This window comes from Dufourea novaeangliae, unplaced genomic scaffold (genome assembly GCF_001272555.1).
Source record: "Dufourea novaeangliae isolate 0120121106 unplaced genomic scaffold, ASM127255v1 scaffold14, whole genome shotgun sequence".
Lineage (NCBI taxonomy): Eukaryota > Metazoa > Arthropoda > Insecta > Hymenoptera > Halictidae > Dufourea > Dufourea novaeangliae.
This window is the reverse complement of record NW_015373890.1, coordinates 833,875-853,205: the sequence shown is the minus strand read 5'-3', so window position 1 is coordinate 853,205 and position 19,331 is coordinate 833,875.

The following is a 19,331-nucleotide window of genomic DNA, read 5'->3' as shown; positions in this document are numbered from 1 at the left end:
GAAGTATTCTCCAGCCGTCGAAAGAAAAACCGCGAACCCCGTCGATCCACGCGTGTGCTCAATCAACGCCTTGACGATTCCTCCGGGATCCATGACGAAACGAAATAGCGTGCATTGTCGCCGCGTAATCGCTTTCGGTCATCTTCCGTGACACGCGTGGCTTGTTCCCAAGCACGTTTGACGCATGGCCCCTCGTTGCACCAGATACCAAACGATCACTTTTTACGGTCGTGTGTAATCGGTATCGCGATTTATGGAGGGATGCTGTGTTGCAACGAGAAGTACTATTAGGTGTACCAATATGTAATACACTATTTCTGGTTAATAAACTGATTCGGTGAATACAAGAATAAATGAATATTCAAGAGATTCTATAACTGTTAAAGTTAAATTTTGAATGACAATAATATTGATTAATATTTGGCACATAGAAATTAGATTTTTTAATGCGTATATCGTTTTTTTCAAATGTGTAGATTTCAATTTGAAAAATTGGTAAATGTAATTAATTAAATTATAAAGAAAAACTAGAGAGTTTCCAATGAATGAACAATATTAAGCAAGTGAACATGTCTAAACGATGTGAAGATAGTTTGAATCTGAACAAGGAATTGAAAATAATCGATGTTAAATCATTTGCTTGTTCTAATAACTTAGTTTCTCTTTTTTATACAGTGTGAAAATGAGACTTTCATAGACAATGCCGAATTTATATCATTTTTAGCAATTCTTGTAAGAATCTAGAGTAGAAAATAATGGACCACGTAAAAGTACAGCTGAAATATTAAAAAAATACTTCTGGTATTTGTTTCAACTGAAAGTTCTGCCGAAAACACCTCAGAACAGTTACATTCTCTCGGAGGAATATAAAATTTAGAGGTCCCAGGGGTCTTCTGGTACCTGTTAAGGATTTTACCTTCCTTTTTGCTGTTCGCGTGGGAAGCACAGTCCACGAACGTTATTACTTGCAATACTGTTAAGTGTAGCGGTCAGACGCCGAGATAGAACGAAGGATGCTGGAATTTTCTGTCCACCGTTACTTGTCACCGTTAGACGATCATACTGCTTCTCCCTGTTAATTTTCCAAGTTAACAGTACCAATCAATTCGGTCGGACGTTCACGCGCTGCGGCTCCCATTTCCTCCGTTATCCTCGCCAGGATATTAACCCTTAACTACACACCACTTACCTCTGTGACGAATTTTTTCTAATTCCACAAGAAAATGAACCGCGAAACGAAGTTAATCGTCGATTAAACGTCGCGACAACACGACACATGCATCTTCATTATCTTCGTATGTTCTGTGCGAATCTGGTCCCCGAAGATGAAGTATTGGTCACTATGTACATGTAGATACAAGAGGTGATCGAACCCGTAGAAACTTTTAACTTCCCCACAAAACCGGACCGTCGAGTGGCTTTGCCGTCAATGTTGCAGCAAATAATAAACCTGGATCGCCTTCGCAAAGATCGGATCTCAGTTTCTTAATTAATGTACACCCCGTCTATCCGTATCAACATCCACGTCGAACGTCGCCTATCCAAACGTTCTATCTACCAGTGCCTCGAAACGATCGACGCACGATCGCGAGTTCGCTACGACGATAGTCGAGGTTGTTTTAAAAAAAAAATCCGCTTGAAGATCCACGGGGAGTTGTCAACTCGTTCCGGAAGTCGTTGGTATCGGTGTTCTTGCTAGTAGGTCGACGGATTGCTCAGCTTCTCCGCTGTCACGTGGCACAGACGACGACAAATGAACAGTTACCATCGCCCTGGAGATCCTGGATAAGAAATCACGGTTGCCTCCGTGACTCCCCGAGCACGCCGCTATATCTGCGTGTTACGTACAACGTCGACGAGGTTTTCGCTTGGCGGCTATCAACGGTGACGTTTAACGGCACAACGGGCACCTGTTTCTCCTATTCGCGGTGGCGCGAATCCGCCGCGACTTACTGACCCTCGTAACCGAGCCACCGGGATGAGAAACGCGAGCCACGGTGGGAATTCCACGCGGCGTTTCAAGTTGTAAATTCTGCGGACCGAGTGAACGGAACTCTTGCGGTTTCGGAGCGTGGGGACGTCGCACGGATAATGGGAAGTGCACGAACCGCTGATTACTGTTTTGTAGGCTGGCTCTTTTTTTTAATTTTCGAATGTTTTTTCGTAACGGTCCACAAAATAGTTAGAACAAATTAGAAAAAAAAATAATCGTGAAGTTTGAGCTCGAATGGATAAGCGGAGAAAACAATATATTTACAAAAATTGTGTGTGGAAATTATTTGTACATGTATTGATTCCATAACTATTATTCTATCAAAACAGAATAGTTAGTTACTGTTCCATTAATCATGAAATCTGGCTCCGTACTTTTGGCCGTTAGTGTATGTGTTCGTGCAGACAATAAGTAGATACGGAACGTAATGAACAGACGCATTAGTCAAGTCCTATTCAAACAGTACGCGTATCCAGCAGATTATTAAATTTGATTGTCTAGAAAACGAAGAAGCAATAACACGAAAAAATTTTATTCTATATTTCGGACTTATTTGTGCATGTAGAACCACATGCTTTCAGATTGTATCGCTAGGAAACATCTTAATAAAGTGTCATGAATTGTGCAAATCGACATGATAAACTATGTGGGAAAACTTTATAGACTGCGTGAAACGTATGAAGTATACGAATAACAGGAACTGCAGAAACTGCACAGACTGCATGAAAACCGTTCACTGCACAAATTGCAGAAGCTACTTTGTATTGCACAAATCGTGTGAAAAATATGAATTGCAGAAACCGTTACTCATCAATTTGAGATTATGTATTAATAGATCGTAGAAATTATAGAGAACAGATTAAAATAAACTTTTTAAACAGGTAATTAACTTTTAGAAACAAAATAGAAAACATAAGGGAAGTACATATGGCACCTATTTGGAATTAGCACTAATTTCATCTGGGGTAATAGGTACCTAATAGAATTTCATGGAACTTGCATTAAATTACGCCCTTTATTACCACAAGCGTACCTCTGGCGTTTCGAATGAAACATAACAAGCTAAAACTGGACGGAATATTCTGCATTTTATGGAAGCAGATGAAAGAAGTTACGAGGCTTTTACGCGGCAACCTTTCCAATGGAATATTTTCTATAAACGCGTTTAAAACGGAAGGTCTACCTCTTTTTACTGGCGAAATAGTGTAGAAAAATTTTAATGAATACTATAGTTCCCTATTTATTTCTCACAACTATGTCTTCTTCCTGTCAGCACTTAAGTGGTAAAGTAACGAAGAGCCTGTCTGGTACGAAAAGTGGGAATATTCTGGAAAACACGAAGGAACCTTTTACACGAGGATCGAAAAATGTAACCACGATGAAGTTTCACAATAAAGGATGCGAACGGGTTGGGGTAAAATTGGGGTAAATAATACGTACTGTAATTCTTACCCTTAAGTACCCTATTTCACGGCGCATAATTCGCACCTGCGTACAACGCGCACTCTAATCTTGAAGTAAACGTTGCGAAAAAGAATACAGGTTTGCCCCTAAAATTTTAGTATCGCACGTAGCAAGCAGGGTACGCTTCGACAGAGATTTTTATTTAATTTCGAGGTACACGTTAAATAAATTTTAACGAATCGTCCGTTGTCTTTATGGTTCAAGAAAAACTCGATCAGCTGTACACGGATCAGAGACAACGTTTAACGTGCAGCCGCAAGCAGTAAAATTAACACACAATAGGCCGCCTGAGTTTCACCGACAAAGAAAGTTACTCAGATGTTAAATTAGTTTAGAAAAAAAAATGGTTGTAAGTTTTAGGACGAGTTAGACTAGTGAGTTTGGCGAGCGCTGAGTTGCCCATCACTGATCTAGCTAACTTGCTTTGTCAGACGTGTTTACCATCTATTGAAAGGCGAGTCATCACAGACCGTCGCGAGTGTATCGTCATTATCGTGAGTCGTTTCACCATTTGAAATGGGGGCACCGCGATTGATACGGCCATTGATACAGGCTACCTAACTCTAGCTAACTATGGAGTTGCGTCGAATACACTTTTCTCCGCGGACCACGCATAATTAGTAGCCGCCGGTAATACCTGGACACGTGGAAAAAAGACGCGTAATTTAATATGTCGAACGTCCGACTCGGAGGAGTCGTTGAGAGCCACCTCGCGACCTCAAACCGCGTACCTAATTGGTTATTAATCCTCTGCGCCGCCATGAACTGCTTTACTTTCCGATTGATTTACATTGTCGACCGCTAACGAGGCTAGAAGGAACGTTAGCGGAACGGCTGGGTCCGCTTCCCCTTCGTACAGAGCCATCTAAAATAGCGTCGTCGGAATCGGTTATAGAAGGCCATTATAGTGTGAATGGGCTTGGGTTCATGTTTCTTCGGTCTATAGAGGTGTATTATATTAGGTCGTTTGGAGATACTGAAACGGATGAATGTCCTCCGTATCCAGAGGGCCTTATGGTCAAAATTCAATTCTCTACTGTTCAGATTAATTGCACAGAAATTGAACTGTAAGAACAATTGAAGAAAATCTTGAATACTTCTTGATTTATAATAATTTGCATATCTTCACACTGTTAACTAAAGTTTAACAGATTAACTATTAAAGATATTATTACTTTATATTGGAACAATGATTCTTTCACAAGAATCTTAACTGGAAATGATAATAGATTGTATAAGAGCAAGGACATTTCCATACTGGACTCTAATTACTGTTGTGAATTAAGGAATGTAAACTTATGGTTCATGTATCATAGTATTCTTTAGATATGGTATCAATATTAAATGTAACTGGAGTACGAGAACATGACGAAACAAAATTGTAATTTTATAATACGCAAATTTATTTCAATTAGTTGTTTGATATTAAGTTGGGATACGACGTATCTTCTTGAGAAATCTTAAAATAAGATGTCTTTAGGGATTTCAAGCTCTTCTCGCCGAAGCTTTCGACGTATCAGCCAGAAAGCGGCTAGAAGAGACGACTACTCTTCCCTGATTCACCCGGAGCCCATCTCCGTTTCCCCAGTTAATTTACATTAGCTAACCTCGAGCGAAGGTAATGAGCGCTACGAAACGCAAATACTGTTCCCTTTAAATAACGAGTCGGTCCACGGAAGAAGAAGGTGTGGCAGGAAACGTTCCATCTTCATCGAAAGACTATTCTGTTTCAAGCTTACTTACATAGCTGCGTTTGCGAAACATTACAATATGCTCAAAGGTAGGGACTCTTTTACTCCTGTAGGAATGAAGTTTGAGATTACTTCCAAGTATAACGTGATATTAATGACATGATATTCAAGTCGTACTTCAGCGTATCTTTATGAACCGATCCTCAAATTTGATTTCCTTAAAAACGAAGCTTTCGACGAGAAAATTGTATGAAAAATTTGATTTTATAGAATCCCCTTCCCAATTATATTACTATTACTGACCCACTCAGCAAGTACAGGAGCATGGGAAAATTGTTTAATTACTCACACATTGCACTACGATTTCCGATCGACCCGGTATTTCAAAATACCAGTACTACCAATAATTCTTCATCATATCTTATAACAGTCATATAATACATCACACAAAATGGCAAATCCAGAGGCACATATCGTGTTGGCCATTAACTCAGGTCTATGGTACCTAATTTCTCATCGTTTTTTTGAGCCCCACGGCTCATCAATTCCCCGGGACACCTAGCATTGTGCAGGGACGCGTACGGCCGACCTATTTAAAGCTCGCGCGACAGCGGGCTCGTGAGAAAACGCGACGGGACGTCCACGCGATTGAGCAAAACATCGCATTTAATTTTCTAGGAAAGATTGCACCGGCGCGCGGCCGCGCACAACCGGCCCGCAGCCTAATATTTTATTGCTGTCCCGCGAACGTGTTCTTTCACGCGCGAACCAGCACGCCGGTTTCGAGAACCGGAACGACGTTATCGCGTGGAATCGCTCGGCGACACGCTCCGGACTTCTTGCCGCTCTTCTTCCCTCCCCTGCCGTCGACCCGTTCTCGAGACGAGGATTCTTTCTGGTATAGTTGTGGCTGGGCGACGGTCACCAGCGCACGGAGGGGCAAAGACACTTTAATCCTTCTACCTTCTGGGTCACCTTCGCAGTCCGCCGAGGGAGGGTTACTGCGGAGGGGGCAGGGTAATCGTGGCGGGTGGAAGCTGAAGAAAAATTACCATCATTTTATTTCATTCTAATTTTTGCCGTTTCGAGCAGGCAACACCGAATCGCGGAGATCTCATTTAGTTAGGGGGCTTTGGAATCTGTCCTCAGGAACGGCCTACTATTCTTGAAGAATTTAAAATTGAAGAAGAAGGGTGGAAGTCGACGTGCAAAATTACCATCGTTTTATTTTATTAAGTAGCACCTAATCGCGTAGATCTCACATAGTACGGGAGCTTTGGTATCTGTCCTCATGAACGGAATAGTATACTCGAAGAATTGAAAATTTCGAAAAAAGGGTAGAAGCCGATGTGAAAATTTTGTATTATTTTTTTAGAAATTCTTGTAAATGAATATAATATTTTTATACAGTGTATATAGTGTCTAGTGTAGGTTCCGTGTCACCTGGCACAATATATGAATATCACGTAACTAATTGTACACATGTAATGCATCGTACAATAAAAAATATTTTGTGTACTATGAGTCACGGTTACAGGAACATCCCGATACGAAAGGCAACACCCGTGTCTTCTTGCATCGTGACAACGGTCGCGTCAAGAAAATCGTTGCCACGGTCTCTCGCGTGTCGACCGACGAAATTGCAAATAAACGAACCCATTTGCATTTGGATCTTTGGTTAATTTATTCGTCCGAGTCCGATCGACACGCATTCGAACGGATCGGAACAGGCGACCCCGAGGAATCTTGAACGGTTGGGTCTGCGGAACGCTGACGGGTTGCGTGCGGACGTCTCGAGTGGATGTGTCGGTTACGGACTATCGTTTATTGACCTGCCAGGTGAACCAGATTATTAGCGATTTTGTAGAATTTTGTAGTCTTCAACTTCTCGACGTGAAACATTCGGATAATTGGTATGCAGATTGTTCTGTGGATGATGATGATACAAATCGTTGAGTCTGACATAATAGAGAGATTACCCTTTCTTAATTCTCCTTTTAACAGAAGAAATAGATAGCAGATACGTGGAATATATTCAGAATATGTACAGAATATTTACTGAAGCTTATTTAACAGACTTTCTATAATATTATACAGAAACTTATCATTAGATTTTTGCAATCTCCACCGCAGTAACAATGAAGTAGATTAACACACGTTTATAGATAACAAGTGTGACTCCCGAATAACTTTCTTAATTGTGAAACCGTAATAAATATTTTACACGCAATTTGAATGCCATTAAGTGTTAAGTATCTATGTCATTTATATATTTTTTTGAACTATTGTTTTCAAGTTGAGCGATTTTTTTTTCAAATAACCACATATTTCATAAGATCGTACATACATACATATCTGAATGTATAAAATACAAACCCTGAGCTACGCGATGCAATATGAAAAAGAAAATGTAAATACTTGAAAAAAAAAACTTCGAGAAAAAGCAACATTTGAAAAAACATATAAATGACGTAGATAGTGACCACTGAATACCATTCAAACTACATTTAAAATATTTTTGCGTATCCACAAGTAACAAAAATATTCGTGGGGTCAGACTTAAACGAGACACCCTGTGTGCAGATAAAATATTTGCTTCCCATTGGGATAATTTCACGCCAGCAACACAGTTTCCGTGCACTGTCAGAAATGTTTCTCAATTAAGAAAATCACTTCTAAAACGCCGCCGCTCTTATTCTTTTCCAATGGCGCGCGGGGTAGCGGCGCGTTCGGTAAATGAAAAGGCAAGGTTATTGTAACGCAAGGTACCTAATCCCAGTTAATTGTATATTATTACCACCCGCCGGTTCGCCTATCCACGGAAATTTGCGGCGGCGTGGCAACGGTGGTGGGGCGAAACTATCGGCCACGGACCGTCGTAAATACCTTCTCCCTCCTACGGTCGTTTCGTTTTCTCGCGATCTCTCGACGTGCAACGATAATTGAAAAATGAACGGATTAATTGTTCGATATTTATCGTGCGAATTACCATGAATCAGCACCGGCACGATAAATTGCGCCCCAGCGAAACGTTACGATATAATATCCGCCGTGTCCACGTGGCGTTCGTTTTTCATTAATCTTTCTCTCTCTGTCTATCTTGGGCCACGAATGCGTGCGTACCGCGGCTAATAAACGCTACGGGTCGTAAAATCGATTGCGCCGGGGCCGATCGGTTCTCAGCTCGAATCGATTTCCCCAACGATCACTCGCGTTTCCGCGGTGGGAAACGTTCACCGGCTCGCGAACGAACACCCGAACACCCTCTACCTGGGCTGGGTCACGCGGAAAAAAAGTGTAATTACAAGTGTTCGTGGAAACTTGGCTGTGTACGGTGCGGCCGTGTCCTCAGAATCAATTTGCGATTTTTCTGTTGTCCTGCTGTTGGGTACTGTAGCGCGCGACGACTTGATAATCCGGACGAGATAAGATCGATAGAGGCTCGACGGTGATTGCGTGGACTGGCGAATCGTATGATCGGAGGTGAACGTTTCCCACGACCCTGCGTGTGTACATGGACTCCTGATTTTGAGGTCTTGTTGACAATGGAAGGGGGATGTCGGAGGATCACGATGTTGATGGTAAACAGAGTCGAAAACAATGATGCATCGTGGAAGCAAAGAGTGTTTGACGGTACGAGGGTTGGTGTGCAACGGGTTACACCTATTGTCCTGAAAATAACAAAAACATTATTTCAGATTTTGGCTGGCAAGTGTTTCTATCCTTGTTCCATCTAACAAGGGAAGGCACGGAAGTGTCCCCCTCCGATTTTGATGAAACTTCGTATGTTTGTTAAGCAGTGAAAAATAAGGGATACGTATTTTTTTTTATCGGCTGAGACGCGACTTCAAGGGGTAAAACCATGCTTCGAAGTTTCGATCCCCTAATTCTTTGGCCAGTGAAACTGACTATCGTCGAATCGCCTAGCTGACGTTTGTGACTCGAACTTCTTGAAGTTTGGAAGGTTTCATCAAAGTGTTTAGAAAGTTTAGAGCGGCTGAAAAGTTTCGAATCTGAACCGTCATCAGGTTGTTTGGAGTTCGGTGACGATGAAACTAGGTTTGAAGTGTTTTGAAACCTCGATTTTTTAATACGTTTGAACGGTTCGATTACCCACCACAATCTACACCATCGCTCACAATCGATATAAAATATTCGTGAACGCGGTTTTGAGCTGAACGGAATAAAATTCTTAATGCCTTTTTTTAATGAATCCTCGTGCACTGAGCCGACCGGGACTCAAGTAGGATTCAAGACTATGTAAATTCACTTTGCAGCGTCGGAGAGACGCGGTCGCATTTCGCAATTAGCGTGGAATGCAATGACCAAGTCGCAGAGGGCGGCCACGGGGACCAGTCAGCGGGGAGAAGGGATTCGCGTTGTAAAACCGCGAGACGAGTTGAGCCAGACGAGGACTCGAAGACGACGACGAAGCCGTGTCTTCGAAACTCCTACGCGCGTACGATTCCCAATTTGGTCTCCGTGTGCTCTCTCGCTATCCCGTTAATCGTGCTCGCTATCGCCTGGTCAACCATTACCCGGCGTGTGTGCTCGTGACGCGGGAAATTAAATACCGGGACAGATGTACAGGACGGTTCAAAAGGCATTGTATCGAAAGATCGGTCGTCTTGAATTGTGTGTTCCTGTGGCAGAGTTGAGAAAATTTTAATTTAAATACCATGTGGAATATAATAAATAACAAGTAAAATTTTAATAGTGAATGACAATTAAATTTGCTATTTAAACAAAATTTATTGTTATATTGTCATAAATAATTTATGTACTATTTCCTATTTGAAAGTGAAGGGTTATTTTTTATTTAGATTGAGGTGAAAAATGAGTAATAAATCGTTTTTTATCTTCTGTTATTTTTTGTATTTTTAATGATAGAACAGTTTTCCACTAGAATGGGACGGTTAGGATGATTAACAGTGACACACTCTGGAAACAATTGTTGTTTCAATATTATTGTACTTTCATGAAATAAATTACATATTCGATTTACTATAGATTCATTAAGTAATAGATAGTAATTAACAAATAGTGACTGTAAATGTATTTGCAAACAGTGGATAATTTTATTATTTTAACTAGTTTATTTAGATTTTGTCAAAAATCAACTGTTTCTGTTTTTCAATTGCGGTACTAAAAAAACAATTTTTCATTCAAATAATTGCTTAAAAATATTCGATTTAAGTAATGCCCAATTGTGTGACACATTGTAGTTGTGGGCACTCATCTCAGAGATAAGTATCCAATTAGCCCGAATTATGTTTTACGTTTAAATTAGTACAGAATTATTTTCAACAATTATGGTTCGAACGGTTAAGTCTCTCAAAGTTACGTCCTTTATCAGCTACACAATCTCTCTGCTTAAATTGTCCTACAAAATCGAAGTTTAAATCACACTCGTTACGTGCAAGGACGCGCACACTTTCGATCGTTTTCCATTATTCCTGATAGGGGATACAGACATCGAGGCGGAGTGATTATAATCCACGATCAAAAATAATCAAGTCACTATTAAATGGGCGTTCCGCATTACTCATTTCTTAATTACACACGTTGAACGATGTTCGTGGATTTATTCTGTTTTATTTAATTTAGCATTTTATATTCTCACGATAATTCACCGTCTTCCTACTAATAATTTCTAGATACTTCTAAAACCCTTTGACGTATTTGCTTTATAGAATTTGAATTCAATCCCAATTTATTCATCCTATTTAATATATCGCTCAAAATAATTAGAGGATCATCTATTGCAATCGTTCTGTCCATCAATATGTACCACGTCCAACGTCCAAAAAATTTTCATACAAATATAGCTAGGTGTTAATAGTATTAGTTTTGCAAGGAAACAATATCAATTTAGCAAACCTATGGCACTCGTTTTGTGTCTTTTGCTAAATGGATGCAACAGGCCCAGTAGCAATCCCCTAATTCATTTCAGCAATGTATATTAGAAATGCAATCGACTTTCTCCCACGTGTTTCTAAAATATTACTTCATTATTCCTATTCGTACAGTTATAATACCGAATCTTCTCTCCGAAAGAGGAATCATCCAGCATACACTGCGTGCAATGATGCAATCCTGCGTGCAATCAGGTCGCACTTTCAAGCGTGAAATCTGACATAATTAATGTCCCGATAAATTATGCGCCTTCCAGGGGCTCCTTCCACTCAGGACTCGTATATACCTCTGGTCAGGTGTTTATTTTTGCCCGCCCAAAATCGCGTCGGTACAAGGCCTCGATTAATACGCGCGACAAGAGCAACGGGGCAGTGTCCCTTTCCAGTTTCGTAAAGGCTGACGCGAAATAATCTCGCTACACGTCCTTTGGCCCCCCCTCTAGGGAACAGGTTTGGTAGCGGCCCTGTATTTAAATCGGGGATGATTAATATCTCGTCATCGCAGGCAGCCAAGAGGATGTAATGCGCGGCCTGAAAATCGCATAATAAATGTAGATGTTTCTGATTACAAATTGAAACATCCGGCGTTCGTGTATCGCGATTTGGATCATTGGGGGATGATTTATAGGCTGTGCACCGATCGAGGAAAGAGGAAACCTGTTTCATTGATGGAATACTTGTATCGTCCTGTATTATGTGGCGTCAATGTTTTGTATGTAAAAATTCGTTTTTAGAGTTGATGGTTGTAGGATTCCTATGATGAACTTATCGATATTTTGATTAATGGGAACCCATAAAGGTTATCCAGTAATCAGAAGTTGCTACCAAGGATCGTTGAGATCTTTTCGAAAGAAACGTGTTCAATATACTGAATATTCGATAAGTATAAGATCATCTAAATGTATTTACTCTTGAATAACGTATAATCTAGAACGTCTATTTTTCGAAAGGTGTCACACCAGAATGACCCCTTAAGAGGTCAATCCTAGTCAACCAACCATCATGAGTTACTCATTCATTTTGTATTATTTTGGTACAAAAAAAACAACAATAAGTTGCAAATTATATGTGTTTTTAAATAAAGTATTAGTTGCAAAAAAAATTCCATTAGTTTAAAAAAAAAATTTACAAGGATCGCCTTTTTCATTGGCTTGCTGACTAGGCATAATCCTCAAGAAAATGTACCGTCAATATTGCCCCAGATATCCGAACGTCATGCGTCCAGACTGTAAACACGACATTCGATCAACGGTAAAAGCAAATATTCACGAACCACTTCCGCTTCCTGACCTCGACAATGGCCTCGTCGTCACCCTCGTTCAAATTCCATCCAACCGTGGACCAGTCTCTCGTGACTCACGGGTCACGTTTCGAGCAGCTTCGACCGATTTAAAAATCCGAAAAAATTCTAGGATCTCGCCATAATTCCATCTATCAAACATCCCCCGGCTGCACGATTCGGTGGCATTGTTCGAAGGCTGGATTCGCGTTCGCTGGAAGGGAATCGTGATCGGTAACCATGCCTACAACGTAAAGGTACGTATCCACTTGTTGCGTATCCTGGTATCGTATCAGTGGTATTATGATACGCAACGGTGATACGTTACAATGATACGCAACGGTGATACGATAAAATGATACGCAACGGTGATACGACACGAGGGTTACGTAACAAATGGATACGCATCTTAAGTCGTGGAACAGACTAGAGACCATAGTCGGAGTTAGAGGGCCGCGCACGAGACCGGAGCGTATTCCGCGACGTGGTCCGCAGGCGTCCAGAGGCCGAAAGGTTAACTCGCCTGACGTTCGAGGCAACGACGGAATATAGATGTTCGGTACCGTTCAACCGCTTCATTTCCTTGAGTTATGGTCAATTACGGGGTTGCCCGATCCGCGGCCGGGTACCACGGAGGCCCTCTACGACTACCGTCTCTCTCTCGTCGTATCTCGCGTACCGGGGGGATAATCTCTCTGACGTGGTATCTTCCAGGAAAGCATTCCGCCAGAGAAACCCCCCTTTTGCTCTCTCCTCTCTCCGTGTTTCTCACGCGCCCGTCGAACTTTCCCCGTTTCCGTTAACCGCGGTCCGGACGACGTGCCCGTTTTCCGCCAGCTAGGAAGTTCTTCGGTATGCAGAGACCTTCGGGGCTCCCGTTAAACGAGATTAAACCGTGAACCCCCGTGACTTGGTCTCGAGATGTGTGTTGTTCGGCTACTCTGGAGTCTTTTCCTGTACCGGACGACGGTTTCGTGTCTGTCGGTCGTTTCGAACAGTTCGCCCGCGCGCACGACCGTTCGTGTCGCTCTGGGTGTAATGAACGTTGCTTGTACAGCAAGCTTTCTACCCCCGGAGGGAACTTTGTTTATTGGGAATTACATTACGGAAATGACGCGCGGGAGACTGGCGGTGGGATCCAAGGCGGTAGGGGAGAGACTGCGATCAACGAACCGGGCGGATCGTTGGGCTTACATTAGGTTACCGATGAACGGAGGCCTGCCTCTGTGTTGGAGGGGATTAAACCACGGCATCCTCTGGATTTCACGGGATGCACGGCTTCGGGTACATGCGGGGCCCCTGATTTGTAATTGGATCTTGTAGTTTGCTGTTACAGCTGGATATTCTTATGTCTGTTATTATTGTCAAGGTCCCTCTTGCACGGTCTGATAGTGTGTGCAGTGGCGCGTATTGCGTGTAATGTCTTTTTTATGTCCGTGCGCGCGAGAGGCGAGGGGTACATACTTATGAATGGTAGTTAAAACGAACTATCGATTTAAGTACTCAGACTGATGAAAAAGAGTTGCGAGAAATAGATGTAAAAATTTATTTTATTACTTATTCACTGTATCCATTTATTCCGGGCCCTGAAAGATTTTCTAACAGGTAAAAATAATCGACGAGAGCGAGCGCTTAAAATTCGCTTCGAAGGAATTTTCAATTCAAAATATTCAGAAATTGTTCAAAAAGATAAGTTCTACTTTATATTAACTCTGTAAATGATGCTTAGCATATATTCTTGGATTAACCGGCAATTCATTTATCCAGCCAGAGATCTGGTTTCATAAGGACCGGTTAACCTTTAGTCTACCGGGAGTATCGAGATAAGATTTTATATACCCTTCGTATATAAATAAATCTTTTATAAAAAAAAGACCGCCATTTTGATGACAAAATGTCTGATACCTCGACAACAGCTCGCATACAGATTTACGGTCGATGATTTTCAAGCTCGACGAGGAACTGAACCCGGGGATCCTATTTATCGTGGATCGCGAACAACTAGCGGGTAATCGAGCAAGATCCAGTAATATATTTATCGCGTGGCCAGCGCCCCGCGGATCATCTCCAGTGCGTGATGGTTCGACCGGAAACGATGCCCTCGGCGAACGCGAGTTTTCACGACTTGTTACCCGGGTTCGGTGGATCACTCCCTCGATCGACTCGATCCCCGACGGGCAGAACGCATTTGCATTTCGCGTTCCCCACTCGCGCCGGCAATAACGCGGCCGTATTCCTCGGGCCAGCGTAAGCGATCCATCATGCAGAGATGTCTGACGCATCGCCGCGAGTTCCCGCACGCTAAGTCGTCCGCATTTATCGCGCGTGGGCGCTCGGCACCGTTAGGACGGACGGGATTTAACACGTGAAAAGCACGTCGCTGGTCGCTCAACCCTACCGATAATACGACGAATCTGTAACCGTACATATTGCGTAATATAGGGTGGGCAATAACTATGTCCACTTTGAATATTGCCGTTATTTGTAATAATATGAAAAAATGTTGTATACAAAATTTACACGGTATAAAGTGGGGCATATTGTGATACAAACATTTTCTGCGTGGGTGAAGGTATAGAGGACATTTCAAGGTCATCTCTATTTTTTTTAATGGAATGCTGTTTTTTTTATCGCGAGGTGATAGCCGGTGTTGAGACGACTTCAGCGAGCTATCATTGAAGGTCATGAAAGGTGAAATGTGGTAGTAAAAGAATTCGTGAAATAATGTAATGAATGAATCACATTTTCTTAATACCGACCTGGTGTCCTAATACTTATGAATGGCAGTGTATGTCTTAAACCAATTAGAAATAAAATAATATTGAACGATGGGTGTTTACTGCATAGAAGATCGCGTGCTAATACAAACAAATATCTACACGACACCCAGTGACCATTTCTCCAAATTAATTATTATTTTCTTTAATAAGAATTGATGAAGTAATATCTTGGATCATCTTCAGGTATTCCATAAAGTTTTTCATAATTTACTCTGTGCCCACTTCAGACTGCTGGATGATACGTTTATCCATGCTTCTTTTATACTAATTCTTTCAGAACACATTCCTGACTCGTTCCGATAACCGGTATTTAGGATGATCGACGTTTCCGATAATCGACGTTCCACTGCACCATCCTGGAAACGTAGATTGCACCGGGAACGCAGCGAATTACAGGTGGATACCGGTTCCAGTGACAGTACTACACGGGGAAATCTTGTCGCACTTACATTTCACGGGATCGATTTGTACAGTTCAAATACGGGAACGGATACGTCCGTGACAACATGACAGGTTACACTCGCGACGTACGTCGTATTGTCCACATTGCGGGTCGCTTAATCTTGTTTCGCTCTTCTAGAGCCTCTGTCTTCTCGTTCCCTTTTCCCTCGTCTGAAATATGCGCATCGCTCCCTCGAATTTGTTGTCCGTCACCCACCAATCCCGTTCCCACGAGAATAAGAGAACGTGAAGCACCCAATGGCTACTGTCATTTGACAAAAGACTAGCTTCTTTGCTGCCTGTCTCCAACCACTTAATTCAGGGCTTCATAGTTTAACGTCCTCTTAACCTCTTGCTTTATAACATCAGGTCAGACACGCGATGACGATTTCAAACTGGATTTAATAAATATGTATACTATTAATTTTCTTTATGTCCAAATGAAAATCTGTTTTGTTGGTATTAATATTTAAGATTTAGAGTAAACGTTACAGTTGCCCTAAGAATAAAATTCCTTTTGTATCTGGGAAATTATTAACGGTAAAGTAATTTTTGAGCGTACAGTCGTCAAAAAAATCGTAAGGCAAGGGGTTAAGGGGGAACACTAAAAAATTCGAAATCGATATTTTACAAAGATTCAGTTCATTTTGAATGCATAAATAGTTTTATGTCAAGCTGCAAACGCGTTTTTCTCGAAATTACATTTTTCTAATTGGCAGGTAGGATAGGTCTGTCAATTTTGGTTCAATCGACTTGAAATTTTGATGGGATTCTTAAAACAAGATTACCTTCTGTTGCACGTACGGATTTTGTGCTCGAAAGTCGAAGAGTTCCGCATTGTTACTAAATAAATAAATACAAGTCGATCGTTCTGATATCTGGTATTACTAGAATTACACCATATCGCATGTACACATTGAAATTGCTGATAAAATAGTCTCGGGAACGTTAATAACAACCGACTGTAACGTTCGCGAAACATGGGCCCGTTGAAACTGGTCTGACAAAGAGGAAGAGTGGGGGACAAATTATTGGGGGAACCCTTCGAGTAAACAACGCAAGTATTCGGCTTTTTAAAAGCTATTCGATGTCACGCGTGTCCTCGTTTGCTAGCAGAGTCCAGTCTGTAACGGGTTATTAGAACGAATCCGCTCGAGGCAAAGCGGTGGTAATAATTTCTTAATCGGACGTTCGACCATTCCGGTGCAAAACGACGCTCGTTAAGCTCGCCGTTCGCGAGGCCTCCTCGTCAGTTGGTCGGTATGACGGTGTCTTGGCTCACGAAAACACGGCCTGGATCGTTTCAAAAATGGTCGAGAAGGCTCGGTTACTTCAGTCGGGCACGTTTGACTCCGTGAAATACAATGCGTATTAATGTTTGTATCGTGAGCAACACGTTCGGCGACAGGGCCGAAAAAAGAAACTGGTTCCTCGTACGCCGGAATATATTGATCTCGCTTGGATACCGAGACGGGGCACTGTTGGTTCTTTTTCCCGAAATGCTGGCCGAAACTCAGAACTTCTTTGGATTTTCGTAAATACGGTATTCTCGTGTTTTTGGGGTTGCTGAATTTGAATATCTTAATTACTGTTAATTACAGTACAGACCAGACTTAATACCAGTGGCATAAATGTCGTTCCTAAATTAATTCTTGTGTTATAAAAATTATTTTAAGTAATTAACTTCTGAAAGCGAAGACATTTTCAGAAGGGAAGTACAAGAGTAAATTCAAAAATATATTGTATTGATTATTTGCAAAGTTTATGTTCATAACATGTATTTTAATAGTAACATGGGTTACACATGATTACTTTAAAAATAAGCTTTTGCTTGATACATTAAACATGCTAGCGTTTTCGAGGCATTAAAAAGCACAAAATTTCGTCAATTTTAATGGTCTATATCCCACTAACCGACCACTATAATTTACAATTTTTAACGATATGCGTACATTAAATGTGTCATACTAGCAACAAACTACTACTTACTTAAAAAATTGAGCTTTTGCCAGCTCTTCGGAAGATAGAACCACTTTGCGGAGGGGGTGAGGTATTTAAATTCATCGCGTGAATCCCGGAGTCTTCGGTGAATTAGAGTCTTTACGATTCAAACGAACTCTCCTCTGCCTTCTGTCTACCCGTCATTATTTCCCCTTTCCAACGATTATTGCTGACACGGATGCGTATCTTGCTGAAGTATCCAAGGGTGGCGGGGAATTGGATGCACAGAATGTCTCTTTTATTTCGTAGGCAGGGGAATCGTAAAACACAGATGCGCGGCATGCAAACGAACTGCCTTGGGATTAAAGAGTGGTGAATTCTTATCTTAACTGGGCTAGGTAATTGCATCGCGTTGCATCTTTGTTCCGAAACGGCTAGGACATTCTGGGTGCCGAAAGATTTACGGTCGGTGGACACGAGGTGTTGGTGCATCGTCGAATCGTTTACCGTTCTAAGCTCGAATCGTAAAATCTGACGACACCTGGAGTGTATACACGGTGTCGTGAAGTGAGGAACAGGTAGTGATTCGAGGTGTAAGGATTAATTGAAATCGTTAAACGGAAGTGTTTTGTGAAGGAAATTATCCTGAAAAAATGTGATTCCAAAGGTTTATTTAAATTATTTTTTTTATAAAAGGCAATGTATGTATCGTCAGTTGGGGTAACTTGGCCACGGTATCTCTGTCTCAAGTCATAAAATAATCATTTTCGATTTTGCAACTCTGAAAATTGTTAAATTAAGTCGAGTTTTAAATGAAAAGGTATTTCACATATAATACCCGGAAAAGAGCTGCAAAATCGAAAGTGATCATTTTCTGACTATTGGACGAAGTTACCCCAACTTACGGTACTTAACACTAGAACTATCGACGATAAACGCATATCTATTTCGATCTGTCCATAAACCTGACAAAGTCCTAAAACTTAACAAATCCATAAATGAACTAATTTCTTTACTTTCATATCGTAATAAAAACTGCAAAAGGCTTTTGAAAATATATTGTTAAACCATTTTAATCATCGTTGTAAGAGTGTATTGACAAGTCATTCTGACTTGCTCGGTAGTTCTAGTGTTAAATCACAAATTATTGTTTATTATATCAGTACCTGTATTGTTCTACACTTTCGTGGAATCACCTTTTAAAAGCACACCATGTGTAGTAACAATTTACCATGGTTCTCCGTTCTTACGTAGTAATTTTAATGTCCCATCCGTGAGACGAGATTACAAGCTCACGATTATCCGCGTGTTCAACGCACTCGGTTCTTCACGAAAAGCTTAACGTTCGAACAGACCATTTCCCGCCAGGGAAAATCATCGAACGTCCCGTAAAACTTGACGAATAGAACGGCGCTTAACGCCACGACGCTAATAAAGCCTTAATATTCTATTCGATCCGTGCGAATAGCTTTACGACCGCGTTGATTCGCCTCTTTATTACGTCGTCCCACCCGTTCACCGTCGTTTCTTCGTTCCACGCTACCGACGAACGATGTTCCGTGATTTTGTTTCCTCGTGGACCTCGAGGTGAACGGCTAAATTCATCCGCTTAATGTGACGAGCTTCTCGAAAAGCCACGTTGCTTCCAATGGAGCCCTGTTACGCCGGAAACACGCCCGGAATGATCTAAAATAAGCGGACAATAAAGAACCGGATAATCTGGATATATATCTGCGTCCTCGACGCGAACGAGAAGTCAGGTTACTAAAAGCAGACGCACGCGGTTTCACGGATACCAGCGTGGTTGGACCGAATATTTGCACCTCG